Below are 18,156 nucleotides of genomic sequence, written 5' to 3'. Positions count from 1 at the left end.
TTAACTGAATTGAAAGTTATAACTGAATACTCTTACACACCCACGGAAACAATAAATCCTTTGCCATCATATCGTCCACCTGAACTGCAGTTAAGAAGAGAGCCAAACGCGATGACCCCGTGCGCTACAGCAAGAAAAGCAGACACGGTTATCCTCTACGGACAGAGGTGAGGACAAAAGCACGATTCAGGCTATGGAAGGTCAGAGGCAGAAGAATGAGGTAGCACTGTCAGGCGATCATGGACTTTAACTTCGGCTCCTAAATCTCCTAGGCTTTTACAAATGTTATTCAAAATATATCAAAAATGTTATTTTCTGCCTCAGGTGAAGCAAACCTGTCCATCTATTCAGAACAGCAACACCCAGATGAGGAAGAGGTTCACTGTACATATGCCACAACATGTATTATTTGGGGGGGGGGGGGGAATCAAACAACCCAAACCCATAGTTCATTTTGTCAAGAAGATAAGCGAGAGCACTTTCAAGTAATTAAAGGTTTGTGGGCTTTCTAGAGCTATTGTACTTTACATTTATACATACCTGCTATATTCTTTATCAATCTATAATAAGCTATTATTTTTATAAGATAATAGCAGATCCATTTTTGTTCCCTTTCATATTGAGAAGCGAACTCTTTAAGCGCTAACTACCCCTGACAATGCGATTAAAACCCGACCCAATTTCTGGATGCAAACGCACGGCGTTTTTCAGAGCACAGCCATAGGTAACCAAGTTCATCCCTATTTACCCTGCCCCTCAATTCCCTTCCTAACACTGAAATCTGAGGGGGAAAAAAAAAAAAAAAAAAAAGACAAGGCTACGACAACTGAGTGCCTGGGAGGAGAATGAGCAGGGACACGCGCAGGGGAGGGGGTGGCAGCCCACCCAGGTGGGCTCCGATGGCTTGCGGAGAAGGAAAAGGTGAAGGAGCAGATGTGCAGGGTTTGTATCACCTCTCGGCACTGCAAAGCAGACACAGTGAATTAAAAGGCTGCAAGGCCAGGATTATATAAAACCAAAAAACCTCTGCTAATCATCATCTTTACTATCTGCGTATAAATCACAGTGCGCATTGATACCAACCCTTGTAAGAACTCTGATGTGGTCAGACACGCGTGGATAACACGTACAAAAAGATCTGCAAAACACACACACAATTAAAAAGCAACACAAGATGGGGATTTTACTCATTTCACTCAAATTTCTTCTGTTCTGTTCCAGGCAACTCTCTTGTTGTTCAAGGAACCTTCGCAGCAATTAAAACCAGCCATTACGAACATTATTATTATTACCACTATTTATCTGAATAACAGCAGCATCCGAAAGACCCTTTTTCAAGATGGGGGCCCCATTGTGCTAACGCTGCATAAACATGTAAAACTTCATTCCTGCGCCGAAGAGATTGTAATCTAACCAGACGAGGTTGATAAACAACATAAAAGCAAAATGTCAACAATAAAAAAGAAAAAAGAAAAAAAATCTCCTGTGCAGGACTTTTGCTGTTTTGTTTTAATATATTTTCCTTAGTCCATCTGCTACTTTTTCTTACTGACCAAGGTGCTCCAGACAGTCTGCATCGCTGCTGCTGCTGAGTCTGTCCTCCTAGCACATCCCGTAATAAATAAATAAATAAAAATTCCTCTTCTGTGGGAGGCAAAAAACACAGAAGAGACTTCAAAGATAATGAAAGTGCCGAGATGCAACACAGCTCTTTTAGCCATTCCTGAAAGTGCTAGCTGTTTCTGAGTTAGGATAAGTACAATGTTGAATATTGCACCTTTATCTAAATTCACTAATTTCACTGGTCAGTGAAATTAAATATTTGTAGTACTGAACGAGGATTAAATGCTAGCCCTTGGTTTATGTGCAAAAAAAACCCTAGATAAAGAGCTATATAACAAGTCTATTCTGTGTTTGGAAAAACCAACCTGTATACAGCTCGCAGTGCGAGAATGCCATTTCTCTTTATTTTCTAACCATATACCAAACTGCCTCCTACACATAAATCCTTGCTCGGCCCCAGTGAAGGCAGCAGAAATGGGGATACTGAGATAGATCAGAACCTCGCGAGCCGGGAAGTGTTCTGAGGAAAGGAAGAAGCATCACGGGAACAGGCACTTTTTGTGTCCCTGGCTCCGGCTGTCGGGCTGCGCTAGGAAATGCCTTATTAAACAGCTGAAGCTCTAGAAATTCGCAGCCATTATCCTAGTGCGAGGCAAAACGATACACAGGCACTTCTGCCTGCCTTGGATGCTTTCTACAGTCAGTAAATATTTAGTAGATTTAAGATTCCCCAAAACAAATGATTTTTCTAGGCGTTACTAAAAAAAAAAAAAATCCATAGAGCTCGCCTAGATTTGGTTAGATGTGATAAATAAATGTGTTTCCTACAGCAAAGTCGACACTTTACAGATCCTACAGTCACTTAGCACAGGAGAAAGGAAGCAAAAACCCTTCTTCGAAATGCTCCATTTTGGAGGATTTTTTTGGCATTCACCTATTACTACGGAAACCATCCCCCTCCCCCTTTCAGGATATTCCTGACTTTTTGACAGCAGTGCTTTTTTCATTTAACACGCGGTGTCTATCACGAAATTCTTCTAGGAATACACAGCAAGTCAGGGAATGCTTTACCTATTGACAAATCCACTATGTTTAAGGAATATTAAGTATTCCTTATGTAGAATAAACAGCAAGTCAGGGAATACCTTACCTATTGACAAATCCACTATATTTATGGAATATAAGTATTCCCCCCGCCCCCAAATTCTTCAACTAAGCTTCCTAATTACAGCACTCTTCTCACAGGATTTCGACAGAGGCTCTGTAGAGCACACCGGGAGTTTAAAGTCGAGATGGCCACAAAATTGCTCTTCAAATATCCTAAACCCCCGCACACGTTAATGCCCTACTATTGTTTCTCAACCCTGACGCAGTGTGCAGCAAGTTGGTTGTGCAAAGGAGCCACCACCGTATCGCCTGAATTGTCCAAAGTGATACTCGGCTGCCACAAACCATCCAAGGAAGGGCTACGAACACCTCTCACCGGGCAACCACGTCTCATCCCCTTCTGTTCCCAAACAGGCCCTTTTAGTCGACTTCTAGGCAATTTTCATGGGCATAGCCAGAGGAGATGTGTGAGGCAGAGCTAAATTTCTTTTTTCATTTATTTTTTTTTTTAATATATAGCTACCCTGACATGCATTCATTTTCCAATGGAAGATTCCCAGAGAGGCACCACTGTTGAAAACGCAAACGACACGCTGCCAGGCGAGAGAATAAGGAAGCAAATGTGTTTTTCTCCAACCCGGATCTCCTCCTGGGATCTCCAAGCTCCTTTCCCTACGTAGCACTGAGCCCACAAACCACTGCGGATTTTCCGGCAGATGAGTTATAAATCACAAAAATATGCGGAACAATTAACTTTGCTCAAGCTGCAATGCTTTTTCTTCAAAAGCAAGCACTGGGGTTCCTAACTGATGAGTCTTGCATAGTTGAGATCTTTTTAAGTAGATGTCACCCGCCGCAGCTGTAATTTGGCACTTCCAGCAACTCTCCACTCAAGCTTTGCCTTTGCTGATGTTTCTCCACTCGTGTCTCGTACAAAAATTCCCAGATCAATCTTGGAGCAACAACAAAACCTTACGAACCCCCAAACTGAGCGTTTTTTCCATAGATTTGCTATCCATAGATGCCGCAAGTTCTCCCCGAAAGGGTTTAGAATGTACATTTTCAAAGCATAAATCCAAAGACATTTATGTAACAGATTAAACTGTTTTCCAAGTCAGACAAAAAAACGAGTCCAAGACCTGTTACGTGCTTCTGAATTTGCTGAGCCATAATGTTCGTATTCATTATGTTGTTTTCTCCCAGGCGGCAGTTTCTGTCCCATGTTCCTAACAGAAGAGCATGATTTACTTCTCTACGTGTCAAATTTGCTAATCTGGCAAAAACAGAACACAGCTGAAAGATCGCGGACGTTCTCTCCAGGTTACACAAAATTAAGCTCTCACCTTTCAAAGGCAAAACCTGGTATTCCACAAACTGTGGTGTGGTGAGGTTAGGTTAGGTTAGGTAGACCACCAGGCTGCCCCCTTGAGCCCAGTCTGTATTAACAAGTGTCCACCTCAAAACCAGCAAGGCTGTTTTGCCTCCCATTATAATATGGGAAGATTATCCCAAAATCTTACTTCCCTGATGGATGAGATCTGTTTTGTAACTGCCAGCCTGAATATAGTCCTTGCCAAAATACACGCATTTCTTCTTGTCCCAGTGCTGTCTTCAATCTCACACAGAATAGTTGTACTCAAGGCTTAATCAACACCACGTCCCCCGCATGTATTTAGAGAGAGCAACTCTATCCCCTCTCAGACTTCACCTTACCGGGATAAACCAACCAACCTCACAGCGTTCCCTTCCGAGACGGACTCGGCTCTTCCCCCACCCTTTCCATAGTCCTCTTCTGCATCTGCTCCACTCTACACTCATCCTTCTTGAACGTGGTCTACACCAGAGTAGTTCAGTGGTGCTGCCTTCCGCATGAGCAGCGCTAACACTTCCCTATTTCTGCCGTCTTCACCTCACAGATTTTAGGACTATGTTTTTCAGAGCTGCAGGGTACTAGTGAAAAAATATCCTTTGATTTTACAGGCTAATAGACTCACATCTTTCCGTCCCTCTGTTATTTTCAAGAGATGAGCGCCCAGGTTAGGGCAAAATTCACATCTACCCAGAAGTGCACAACCATGCATTTGCACTGCAGAATTTCAGTCCGTTTTTCACACTCAAGTCCTAAAGATGATGCAGCTCCTCCTGTAGGATACCCTGTTCCTCGTCTATACTGACAACACCTCCCAACTTTATGTCACTGGCAAATTTTGTTGCACACTCCTACTTTTGGTGCCAAGTTCATTAGTGATCTTAAGGCAAAATCTTCCTTTAGGCCCCGCACATCCCCTGTGAGCACAAAATGACATGACCTCCCTTTAACATTCTCCTTATTCACCTCACAATTCTTCTACAACATCTCAGCAGTATGTTAACTAATCATTTCCTACGTATTGCTGGAGCAATACCACAGTCTAGACAGACCAACTTATTCTTTTGTCTAAAACCCAAAATGAACAGCTCTATGAAAGAAAGACAACACGTATCCCACTGTAGGTGTCCACGAAGGCCATATGCATAAGTCTTGTCTATTTTGATTATAAATACACACACACACACAAAATGCCGAGTAGCAACCTTTCCTCAGTTCCTCCCCAATGCAAAGCCAGAGCTCCCATGAACTCCAGACACGGGGATCGCAGTTACGTTAAGGCACGTAACGCTCATTCTTCTTCCAAACATGCTACCACGCATGCCCGACTGCAGAGGAACAAAAAGCAGTCCAATGAAAATGAGAAGCAGTGACAGTCCCAGGGCTATTGCCAACCTCGATGGCGTAATCCCTGCAGCTGCCATGGCACCGTCATAATGCAAGACAAAAATCAGTAGTTTATTTAGTTTGGGTTAGGAGAAAGAGGAAATTTAATTGAAATACATGGACCACCATAGAGACAACCAGAGCACGTGTGACTTAAAACCCATAAAACAGCTTGTTCCTGTAGCCTACGAGGAGGTAAACCTGCTGAGAAGCTTCAGTCAACTCCAGCAAAGAGAACGGTGGAAAAAAACTGGAAGGGTCAATGAAAGCGACTTTGCTCCACAACAGCCTATTCACAACGGCTTCCAGCTTCAGGCAAAAACCAGGCCACGCAAGAGTCTGCCCGCTGACGGCGGTGGACTTTCAACCGGGTATCTAGTGAACTACAACAGCATAGGAGATGTCTAAGTAATAACCAAAATTGAACGGCTCAGCACAAAAGGATTTGGGGTTTAGAAAAAGTTAAATTATAAAAGGAAGTGGGGAATTAGGCTAGTGGAAAGGTATGCCAACAATCCCTTCAAAGCTGCATTTGCGTTCACAAACTCAGAAGCAAAGTAGTTACTTGCTTATCGTAAAAAGCGTGAACTCTGCAGGAGAAAAAGCAGTAATGACCTTGCCTAGAGAGCAGCACACCACCTCAGGGGTGCCCATGGTAGGCAATAATAACTCGTAGAGTATCTTCTTTTTAGAGAAAACCCCAGCACCTCTAAGGCTGTTTCCATTTGCAATTTATGTAATTAACAGTCGCCGCCTCACAGTGTTTCCCTGGGATCAAATACCCTCACCCACTCCTCAGGTTACCTCCTGTTTCCCAGATGGTCAGTCTCCAGAAAACACCTCCTGCGCCTCAGCCACTTCTGGGTTAAATCCATTTTGATGGCTCATTAGTAGAATAATTTATCAACTGTTGCAAGAATAGCTGTTGTAAATTTGTTTTCTATGTAAATCAGGTTCCATGCAACTAGGATGGAATCCCAGCCTTTTCAAATGCATTTTAATGTGAAATGCTGACATCAAGTCTTAAGTTCATTTGATTATTTTTTCCGTTTATGTTATTAGTAATCAGTTTTTCTGGCACTCTTCTGTTCCAGTTCAATCACTCAGTTGAATTGCTTGAACTCCTGGTGAACTGCACCAAAAAAAGGAAAATTAACTAATGCCTCATTTGATCTTGTGACCATAAAACTTGTGTTTTCATTCCCTCTTTAACCTTTGACCATCTATTTTTCCCCTTAATTTGTGTGTTATGTACCTGATAGTTTTAAATTTGTTTCTTTTATTCATGAAAAAAGAATCCGCTCTGACAGCTGATCTGCCCTCTGTTCATTTTAACCATCGCTGACTTTATCCTAGATTCTCATTAATAAGCATGCACGTAAAATCACTTCTTCATAGTCCATCATACATGCATGTTATTAGACTCAGTGCATTCTCTCCCCCAGAAGTGCACGGCTGTTTTCATAAAAAGTGGCAACTATGCTAATAAAGAAGCTCACAAAAGAGTGAAATGGTTGATTTCATAAAAGCTCATTATTGCTTTATGAAAGTCCTCTCCTTTTCATATTGCTAGGATGGACTTGAAAATTTATGCTACAGGGTTTATCTTTCTTTTTTTTTTAAATAGATGACAAACACCTGAACACACGATAAACAATAAAACGTTTTTAAAACGCACACAGACTATAATAAAATACTGTCCACCTACAGCCAAAAGAAATTAAATGAAAGGGGAAAATTTCATGAATATCATTAGTGAGGACAAATATTCCAACTACAGCTCACATTTGACGTCAATACCCTCCACTTGTGTGAATATTAAATCCATGGATGTCGATTCTACATCTGTATGTCAAATATCAACCCCTGGAGGATTCAGAGCCCTTGTCTTTAACACATTTTTATATGTGTTCATTAAATCACAGTGAGAACACCACACATGACCTTCACGTCTGAATACGGGTGCACTAAGCCAGTGATTACAATCTTTATTTCTATTTGTTTGGCGAACTAGAGAATTGGCATGTAAGTGCAGGCTTTTAGATCTGGCATCCGTGTTGATGGCCACGCAGACGCAGGTTCCCTGGCCTTTGGTGGCCAGCAGGTCTCAGTTTCCCCCAAGCAAATAAAAATCGGTATATTCAGTATCGTTCCCCCCCACCTACAGACTTCCTGTTGTTCTGCAGCAACATTCGTTATCTCCCAGCATCAACACCACAGAAACCAAGGGTAGCTTTTACTTTTGTTGACCTGAACTAGCATCAACTTTCTGTTGACAACACGGAAACCAGGATCAAGACCTGATTGTGGAAGTGACACATTAACATGATCTGCTGTGAAATAAGCCCTGCTCATCTCCGGAAGGTAACACTCATGTATTTTAGACACAAAAGAGCCTGTCCTTCGGTTTGCTCTGCAGCATCCTACTTCACGTACATGTTTTTATAAATATTCAAACTTAGTCGCTGTCCAGAACATTTAACACCATATTTCTAATGCTTTCATGTAATAGAGCGGGGAAAGGGTCATTTCAGGTCACACAACTTTACCATGGGCATATGGCAGTGAACCCACAGCAGAAATATAAAATCTCCCTCTCCTCTAAAGCAGATGGCATGCTGATCAAGTGAGATATAATCTAACGCTAGCTGCACCACCATGGCTGCTATTCACTATGGAACTAAAACCAGTATAAAGTGGTAAAGACAGAAAAACCCAAGGCAGAGGAGGTAAAGGAGGAGGAAGAGGACAAGGAAAAAAAAAAAACCCATAGAGTAAAAAAGCTGTAACCTAAGACAACCTATTGCAGCAGAAACAGCCTCTTTTGAGGTCCATCTAAGATTTAAACCGTGGGAATGCCAATAGGCAAGGAACAGCCCTCATCCTGCTTTGGAGGACGTTCCCCAGTTTGAGATCCTGGGCCCATTCCCTTTGCTCTTGTGATCGCACTGCTCTGGGCACCTGCCAGGGGCTACATATCTCGGCTGCTTAGATAATTACATATTTATGATTCTGCTGAGAACTCTGAGTCAAAGCTTACGTCTGAACTGTAAAACGCTCGGAGAATCAGCAGCAAAAGCTCTCTGGTAAACGCTGCTTCAAAATAGAGCCACCACTTCTTAAAATTAAGGATGGCAGTTTCCCTTTCAGTTGATTCATTCAGTAGTGAACTTTGACTAATGGTAGAAAAAGGAGCAAGGGACGTTATCCCTCTGAATCAGAAAGGGATCTTACTAGTGTGTTTAACTTGCTTTCTGTAAAAAAAGACCCAGAAAATTAAAAAACCCTTCCAAAAATGGATCGCAATGCAGTAGTACACAAAATTTTTAATGCTTAACACAGCATGCACCCTACCACACCACAGTTTTTCTTCTGTATCGTATTATTAGCACTTCCTCTTCAACACATTTACCACTAGATCAGCTAATTCATGCTGATCCAATAAATAGAATTTATGGATGAACACTCTGAAATAACATTGTTCAGCTGTAACAAATTATCGGACAAAATACATTGCACTTCACCTTCCTTCATTGATAATAGCACCCATTGATTTTAGAAGGAGCAGAACAGTCCCAAAGTCCACGTTGTCACTTAGTTCAGACTATTTCAGAAACTGCTAGACATACATCTATGTTTTTTGTCCTTTTAAAGCTGTACTCCATAAACCGTACAACCAACAGCCTCAACAATAAATTTCACGAGCACTTTTAGGCCCTACCATTAAAAACACTTTCAAGCTTGGTTAGCTTTATGCATGCGAGTCCTCCTTATTTATATCACAAAAGAACTATTCCTACACTTGAAGATACATGTACACACATGCGTATGTACTTGAAGAATAAGGGCACTAGTCTTGCAGGGTTATTTATTTTGAAGCAACTATTCATGTCGCTTGCAGCCAACATCTGAAGCGCTGCCAAGTTTCATAAACTCTTGAAAGCAGGTCCCCGTTCTCAGTGTAATGAAAACCAACCTTCAGCTCCACCGTCTCTCAAAGGTCTGCCCACCTGCAGGTAGTCTTTTGTACATACTTAATAGTCGTAAGATGACATTCGGCTCCTGTTGAAACCAAGTCAATTTTGCAATTCCTGTGCAAACCCTGGAGCCAGTGGCACGGACCTCCTGCTGTCCTTGGCAGGTGCCGGCAGAGGCAGGGCTTCCCCACCAAACCCAGCTCCTCCAAGTTCTGGGTGCAGGCTCCTGCTCCCTCCCCCTTGCTGGTCTTCGTCTGCATTTTAACGTAATAGTTATATTCATTTGTTCCTTCAGCTGTCTTGTGAGGAGTGGTAAGGTCACAAGACAACACTACAGAAGGCACCACAAAGGGATTCAAAGAAAAAGTGTTGCTGCAGTCCTGCGGAAGTTTTTGTAGACATCTTCCAGTGCCTTCAATGAATGCCTTTTTCTCTGGAGTGACATATTTATCCTCCCCAGCCCCTCCAACCACTCCTGCCGTTTCTGGGCTAAATCTGCTGGGCAGATAATCACATTGAAGCGATGCACCCATGGAATTTCCTGGCCCAAGAAACTCAGCGCCTGCAGAGTTGTTCTCTTATAACAGGTCTCTTACATGTAAGAGCAGCTGATGTAACACGTAACAGGCAGTTTACACCTTCGAAGCACAGTATGATATATTCACCTAAAAGTTGACAGCATTGAAAAGAACAGATTTAAAACACCTATTTTGTATTCCCCCCAAAGAGGGTGAGGACATGACTTAGCTATTGATGACCCCACTTTCCTGGAGACGAAGTAACTCTGTGCTCGCTGCCTACCCTTAGCCTTTGCCTGTGTCAGCTTGTAATAAATAACATCCTTTATTCTCTTCCGTAGGAGAACTTTTTAACTGTTCAGTCTGTTGATCTTTGTCAAACTAACCATGCAGTAAGAGACGGAGCCAAGAACCCGGGCAGAGCGTTTTCCAGGATGCCTCTCAGAAGGCCACCACGTTGCTTCGCTCGCTCGATTCTTCCGTAGCCCTTTTTGGTTACTTCCTGCAAAATTAAATCCATCACAGCAAACCGTTGTAGGACAGTCACAAACTGGTACTTCCCGGCTTTCTGTAAGTTCCTGGATTTTGCACGCTCCTTTTTATGTATGTAGATATACATATAGATAGATAGGTACATGCACACACAAGCACACCCCATATATATCCACACATATTTATACACACACAGACAAACGCAGGCTTGCTTCACCGACTGGTAGAAGACAGAAAGACAAACAGTTTTGCTTCTAAAACTTGCAAGAGAAGCCATGCAAAGTATGATGAAAATCTCTCTCAGATAAGCTACCTGTTCCAACATGTAGCAGGAAAATTAATTTGCTAAAGCCTTTGTGAAAAACCTGGTGTGATTTTTTTTTTTGCTTAGGCCAACGGTCGAAGGACTTTCGATTTTATTTCCAACATATTCATGGGTCCTTGTGACCGTGGATTAAGCACACAGTTATCAGCCTCTAAATGAACCTTCAAAATCCCAGGAAAAGCAGCATTATACATTAATTTTCCTTCACTTAACAGGCCTTGTTCATTAAGCCTTTGCGTCTTTCCTTTGGGACTCTGAGGAACGTTACAACTGGAAGAATGGGAAGGAAAACTTACATCAACTGAACACAGCCATGCTCTCTTTTAGCAGGCTGTATCACAAGTGTTTTATTTAAAAACAACAATGCCAGTATGTTTTTAAGGTGTAACTGATATTTTATCCTAGTTACTTGTCATTTATCGTATCGTATATGATGAAAAAAATAAGCATCTTTTAATTAACTTTAAAATAGAAAAGCAAAGACAGAAAAAACAGGATGTGTAACTTCTGTTTTACTTTTTTTTTTTTTTTTTTTTGAGTACTAAGAAATGGAACTGACAACCATGCCTAAAAAACCGCTCAAAAATGCTAGTATCAATTCTCAAGGGAATCAGAAACGTATTTCTGATTCAAATATCGGCACTGAACATGGGGAGCCAAGTTAAAGCAAGTCCTGTTCGGGAGAACATCACAAACTGCTTTTTTAAGGTCAACCTCTGGCCCATACTTTGTCTACAAACATCAGAGAGAAAAACAACATAAAGAAACCCTATAAAAGTCTTTTTTGTTATAAATCAGATTAAGTTATGATTACTTTCAGGATGACGAAGAATATGTCTGGCTTGTCTCTTAAATCTACATTCAAACTGTTTCAGAGTTAATTAAGAGATGAGGAATTGTTTAGAAATCTCTAGAATAATAAAATATAACAACGTATAGTGCAAAAGCAGCCCTTAAAGAAAAGAGTGGGGAGTATTTCACTTCACTGCAAGTAACAGTTGAGTATGTTTTATGATCACTGTAACAACTAGCACGCCCTTGAGACTCTGCAATTCTGATTTCTAATATAATTTGTAGGGGGAAAATTAGGACAAAACGCAGTCAGATTTCAAGTACAGTCTCTCAGTATTTTAAAATTTTATGAAGTATAAGGACTAGGTTAATATGGAATGAGTCATGTTTTTAAGAGAAGCAGTAATACAGACCTGTATTTCACATCATAACTAAAAACATGCTCAACTAATACAACATAAAAAGAAATCAGAGTAGCTTTTTGTTGGAAGAAGGTCAACAACAACAATGAAAACTTTGCAAAAAATAGAAAAGGCCGAGAGTGCTGCTAGTTCCAGTTTGGGAAAGTGAAAAGACCAAGCTAAGTGACCAGGTAAAAATGATGCCTTCTCACTCAACAAATCCCTTCCCAGCAGCTGAAATTCATCCCAAGTCAATAGAAACGTCACACAAACCAACTCTGAGCCTAGACACCAGGCTATTAAACGACATACACATCTGGTGCAGCTCTTCTCATTTCAGAGTTGTATCCATGATGTCTTTGAGAGTCACCAGAATTATTTACAACATTTCAAAATCAAGCAGTTACATCCAGGCAGACTCCCTGGGAACGTCATTTTGCTAACGGGGCAAAGACAGTGGAATTACAAAGGTACAAGAGAGGATAGAATTTTTTACATATTCTCTAGATCCATAGCCACACGCAAACCAACGGAACCCAGCCCAGCTCTCAGATCCCAAATTGAGTTTTCAAAGCTAGCGGTTAGAAATATTATCCCTTTTATTTCTGCCCTAAGCACCGTGATCTAGAGATGCTTGAAATACAAAACTCAAGCTGACACTTTATGCATTTATTTCTTAAGGCTAAAGCTGCAATTACCATTCTTGTAGCACACCTCAGCTGTGACAACACAAGATACTGAAACCGCTTATTTGATTAAAGCTGGAGAAGTAAGTTCCAGTCCTTCTCTTCAGACCTCACCTCTGCCTTCCATCCGCACAACTCTCAGAAAGCACAAATAAACCATCAAGACAGCCTGCAAAGACGAACCTCCAATACTCCGTAACATTGAGTAACACTCCAGAGATGGAATAAGATGATCACATCAACCAAGCCCCTTTGTATCGGAGCCAAGATTTTATCTTCACTAGTCTCATGCTGCCAAACATGCTAAAGCAAAACACACCTGACACTGCATAATTTTTTATTTATCTTTTTTTTTTTGTAATAGGAGAAGCTGTCAGTACTGAAACAAACTGCAGGGAGCACCCAAGCGGGGGCAATAGAGCACTCAGCTTGGCTACAGCTTGCCCCAACCAGGCTTTTGGCCAAAAGAGGAAGCAAAACCAGTTACCGACAGGATGAGCTGTGTTATTCTCAAGTCACACTTCTCGCTTCAAAATTAACATGCTGCCCTACTTTCCACAAGATAAAATCCAGGTGCAAATGCAGTATTTTTTGTCAAACAGAATAATGGCCTAGATGTTTCTTAAAAAATTAAAATAATCCACTTGCGTACTAAAAAGCGGTTATCCTAAAAATACTATTTGCAATATAAGATGGCTTTCAGTATATATCTGCAGGAAGGAACCACACCACCTTTAGTCAGTTAAAAAGGTACTTACCATTGGCAGTGCATTGATATGCAGAAGTTTTCCTTACAGGTGCCTCTTGCCACAGAAGGGTGATGCTGAGAAGGAAAGAGATAAAAATAGGAAACATTAGTATTTATTATTTTGAAAACGGTGATGTTAACGCAATAAAAAGGTTATCAAGCGTGGGCCTTCATGGCTTTTGCAGCCCGCTCTGTTGGAGGAGCTGAGTGATTACTGCTGAATTCGTGCACAGCCCAGAGCGGCAGCGACCAGGAAGAGGAGAGGACACGGAGCTGGGGGTTTGCAGATACTCTGTCGCTACCCACATCACCCCAACCGCTCCTGCGGGGAGCCTGAAACACAGACCTTTGAACAAATAAAGCCTGGTGAATGAGTACTTGTCCCGTCAGACATCTACACAGTCGCAGCCATTCAGCAGGAGCGTACACAAACAAAACAACCTGTGTATAAAAATCCTGAGGTCTGGATTTTGCCTTAGCTCTCCAGAAAAGGCTTGGGGAAGTTAACTAGGTAAAGTAGGCAGCTTTCAGGATCTTCTGCACGTGCCAAATTTCCTCTGGAAATTCAGCTTTCCACTTCTAAACACTGAAAAGCCCCCAATAAAAATCAACATTCCGGCGGTTCGACTTCCAAAATGGTTACATCCACTGAAAAGCAGTAAAAAAAAAAAAAAAAAAGAAATCTGTTTTCCTAACACATATTGCACTGAATAACTCCATTTATGCACACAGGTGTGCCCATGCACCCAGATAGTTCAAACTCCTGCAGTGAGCTCGGGAATTAAAGAAACCCCAGCTCACGCTAGTTGCTGGCTACATTTGACAACGCGTACATAACAGAAATCATCCCAGTGCAATATTCAAGCGAAATCTTTCCCGTCTTCAAAAACCGAACAAAAACATCCTCAAAAAAAAAAAAATGCTCTCCTAACATTTTCATAATTTTCTTTACACATCAATAATAATTTTCTGCATCTAACAATAAAATAGTTAAGTGTAAGCAAACACATTTTGATGTCCAAATATGTCTTAACTCCATCCACTGTAACATCCATTTTTATTCAGTAATGACAAAGGATTTTTATTCACACTAATATCCCCGAGTGGTTGCTCTCCATACAAATACTTGCCAGACTACTTTTCTCGTTAGGAAATAATCTAATCGCCCACTCAACGTGAAGGGAAAGGGACAGATGGACATGAGTGACTAATAAAGTATTATCCAACTATTTTTAGATTAAACTACGTACAAAGCATCTGTAAAATGTGTTCAAAACCTTTTACTAGGAGTAAAGAATAACTACGGTTTTTGGGGGCTCACGATCAACACAAAGTTCTCGTGTGCAATTTTCAAGCTCAACCAGGAGGAAATGGTTTATTATAAAGCCATTTTTGGACCCAGAGGAAAAAAAGAGACAGAGCAGTTGCATTTATTTTATTCTGAGAAGATCCCACCGCACCACCAAGGCGGGCAGAACCCCAGCCTTCAGAGGGCAAGAGGCGCTGCAGAGGATGCTGAAGAATGCAAGAATGCTGAGAATTGAAAGAATTTGCAAACAAGCTCTTGTGCCCTTGCTTAGTTGTACTGATGCCGCAGAAATTATGTAAATAGGAGGAAAACTCCCCTCCTCAAGCGGCACCGTTTCCTATGCCGAGCTACTCGGAAAGTTTGTTTTTCCACAGTCGGAGTCACAGACCAGCAGAGAAGAGAAAAGCTTTACCACCTCGCTCAGCAGACCCCATATACAATCATAACAAGATTTTTCCTTAAAAACAGATCACCACACCAACAAAGCGATATTTGTGCTCTCCTTTAAAGAGTAGACTAAATCATTGTAAAAGCCATGTGCGGAGAGAGGCAGAGGAGGGCTCTGCTGCCCTGTTCTGAGCGCGCCGCTTGGTTTGGGTTATTTCATTTGGGAAGGAACACGGCAAACATAAATAAAAGGATGATTGCACAAACATAAGCCATTTTCTTCAATGAAAAAAGGCTTTCTTCAGTATACACTGCCCGAACTGTCTCCTTCCAACACCCCTTTGCCCTTGTGCAATCTTCCGAGTGCTGTACTTATCGTGGAAGCCAGAGAAGGAAACCTTTCCGTCTGATCCGTGGAAGAGGCTTCTTGTCCTTCACTTTATATCTAAACAGGGCAGTGACACGGAAAGAAGCTGGAAGCAAAGACTCAAGAGAGCAGAGAATGAGAAAAGAAAGGGTTCACTGACTCGGCTTCATTCCTCACTCATGTTAATTGGTTGTAGGCTCCAGTTTTAAATAAGAGCGCTTGAAATGACACGTAAACATTTAGAAAACTGCGATGTCCTTCTTCAGAATCAAGTACTGAGCACAAATGCCTCATCAGCGGCTTTCTTCTTTCCAAATTTATCCTATTGGATTGTGCCATTTTGGCATCTACCTTGAAACAATGCAGGGGACAGCTGTAATTTATTGATTTTAGCCTATCTCTCATACTTTAAACCATTGACCAGGTGTAGTAACAGCTACGCTATGTGACACTTAAAAATCATCCCCGAGCTGCCCTTGGAGTTGATAAAGCACACCTGGGGAACGCACAGTACATCGTGAGTTTGGATCCTTCATCTCGGAGGGGCTGGGGGTTCACCGCTGACTGATGACTAACGCCTTCAGCATCGACCGAGCACCGCTCCCCTCGACTTCAAAAGAATTAAGAGTTTGCTGCATGTGAACTGGCCTGCTCCCAGCCACAGCTCACCAGCTCTGCACATCCTGGGTTTTTCTGCACAAGAATGACCCACCTGATGTGTCTCCCCATGACATCGCACCCCAAAGCTTGGTAAGATGGCCAACATCATCTGCTTGGGAAGAGCACCCTGCTGTGGTGCGCAGAGCGGCAGCAGCGCCTGAAGCCATGAACTCTTGAGACCTTCTCCCAAGTAACAAGTGATAGGACAAGAGGAAACAGCCTTAAGTTGCGCCAGGGGAGGGTTAGGATGGATATTAGGAAAAATTTCTTCACCAAAAGGGTTATCAAGCATTGGAACAGGCTGCTCAGGCAAGTGGTGGAACCACCATCCCTGAAGATACTTAAAAGCCGGACAGTCGAGGTGCTGAGGGACATGGTTTAGTGGTGGACTTGGCAGTGTTAGGTTGATGGTTGGACTCCATGATCTGAAAGGTCCCTTCCAACTCAGGCAATTCTATGATTCTAAAAAGGTCCAGGCACAGACTGCAGCAGGCAGGCAGTTCCCATCTGCATGGCCAAAACTAACACCCCAAACCAGCTACCAAAAAAAGCAAAAGAGACCAAAAAAGCAAAAAGCAAAAGCTACCAAAAAAGCAAAAGGAAAGAGACCTGGGAGTCCTGGTGGACAACAGGATGACCATGAGCCAGCAATGTGCCCTGGTGGCCAAGAAGGCCAATGGCATCCTGGGGGGCATGAAGAAGAGCGTGGCCAGCAGGTGGAGGGAGGTCATCCTCCCCCTCTGCTCTGCCCTGGGGAGGCCACACCTGGAGCGCTGTGTCCAGTTCTGGGCTCCCCGGTTCAAGGAGGACAGGGAACTGCTGGAGAGGGTGCAGCAAAGGGCTACCAAGATGATGAAGGGACTGGAACACCTCTCTTAGGAAGAAAGGCTGAGGGATTTGGGTCTCTTCAGTCTGGAAAAAAGACAGCTGAGGGGGGACCTTATCAACACTTATAAATACTGAAAGGGTGGGTGTCAGGAGGATGGGGCCAGGCTCTTCTCAGTGGTGCCCGTGGACAGGACAAGAGGTAACGGGCACAAACTTGGCCATAGGAAGTTCCACCTCAACATGAGGAGGAACTTCTTTACCCTGAGGGTGGCAGAGCCCTGGCACAGGCTGCCCAGAGAGGTGGGGGAGTCTCCGTCTCTGGAGACATTCCAAACCCGCCTGGACGCGTTCCTGTGCCACCTGCTCTGGGTGACCCTGCTCTGGCAGGGGGTTGGACTGGGTGATCTCCAGAGGGCCCTTCCAACCCTATGATTCTATGAAATACCAATCCATGCTGCTAGCACAGACTGGGCTACTGTTATCAACTCAGTAATAATTGTGTGGTACAAAGACGAAATCACAGATAGAACCACCCGTGGCACTGCCCAGCGACAAACCTGGTTGTAGACACTTAGCACAAATGTACACTAACATTATTCCTTACCTGTTTCCACACATAATCAGTTCAAAACAAGGATTTCTCTAGAAACGATTTACAAAAATGCTTAATCATTTTCTTCTAGAAATGCCGTCATTTACGCCATTTTCTCCTACCCATCCATTTTACGAGGAATTACACTGGGTTCGCGCTACGGCTAAAACAGTGTTTTCTGCGTGAGCTTTGAATCGCTTCTGTTCCTCATGTGAACTTGTGCGCTCATGTTTTTCTTCTAATCCTCTTAGGATCACACTGTTTATACTGCTTTCTGAGATTTTAGTGCTATTTGAGCTTTAACAACAAATTTAGTCATTAGATGTTGCGCTTTGTGAATTACAAAAGCCTTCTAAGGACACGGTATCTTTTCTTCTAAATTATCCTCGAGTATCCTGCTTTTATCTGGATTCAGTATCTGGAAAGAGTGTCCCAATCAAAACAGAATTAAAAATAACTAAATCCTGGATATTCCCCTCAGTAGCTAGGCTGCAAAATGCATCAGACAATAGTCTTAAAAGCCTAAATTGAAAACTAATCACTCCATTGAATCTTTCCTTTCATTTGGTTAATAGGCATATACAAAACTAGCGGTGATTCTACCACTGCCGTGCTTGGAACATAAACAGAGAAAAAGTTCTTTCTTTTA

The 18,156-nt window shown here is 42.4% G+C and overlaps 1 protein-coding gene across 4 annotated transcripts in view; it reads right to left on the bottom strand.

Annotated features, from left to right (window-relative positions):
• Positions 1 to 18,156, bottom strand: part of TBL1XR1 (TBL1X/Y related 1) — a 117,009-nt gene that overhangs the window by 48,865 nt on the left and 49,988 nt on the right. For all 4 annotated transcript variants that reach the window (XM_074590575.1, XM_074590574.1, XM_074590576.1 and 1 more), the window contains one exon: positions 13,375 to 13,439. The gene's annotated coding sequence lies outside the window, so the exon portion shown is untranslated. The remainder of the gene's footprint in view (positions 1 to 13,374; positions 13,440 to 18,156) is intronic.

Source organism: Larus michahellis, chromosome 6, assembly GCF_964199755.1.
Source record: "Larus michahellis chromosome 6, bLarMic1.1, whole genome shotgun sequence".
NCBI classification, from domain to species: Eukaryota; Metazoa; Chordata; class Aves; order Charadriiformes; family Laridae; genus Larus; species Larus michahellis.
Note: the sequence above shows the minus strand (reverse complement) of the source record. Positions and strands in the feature narration are given on the sequence as shown.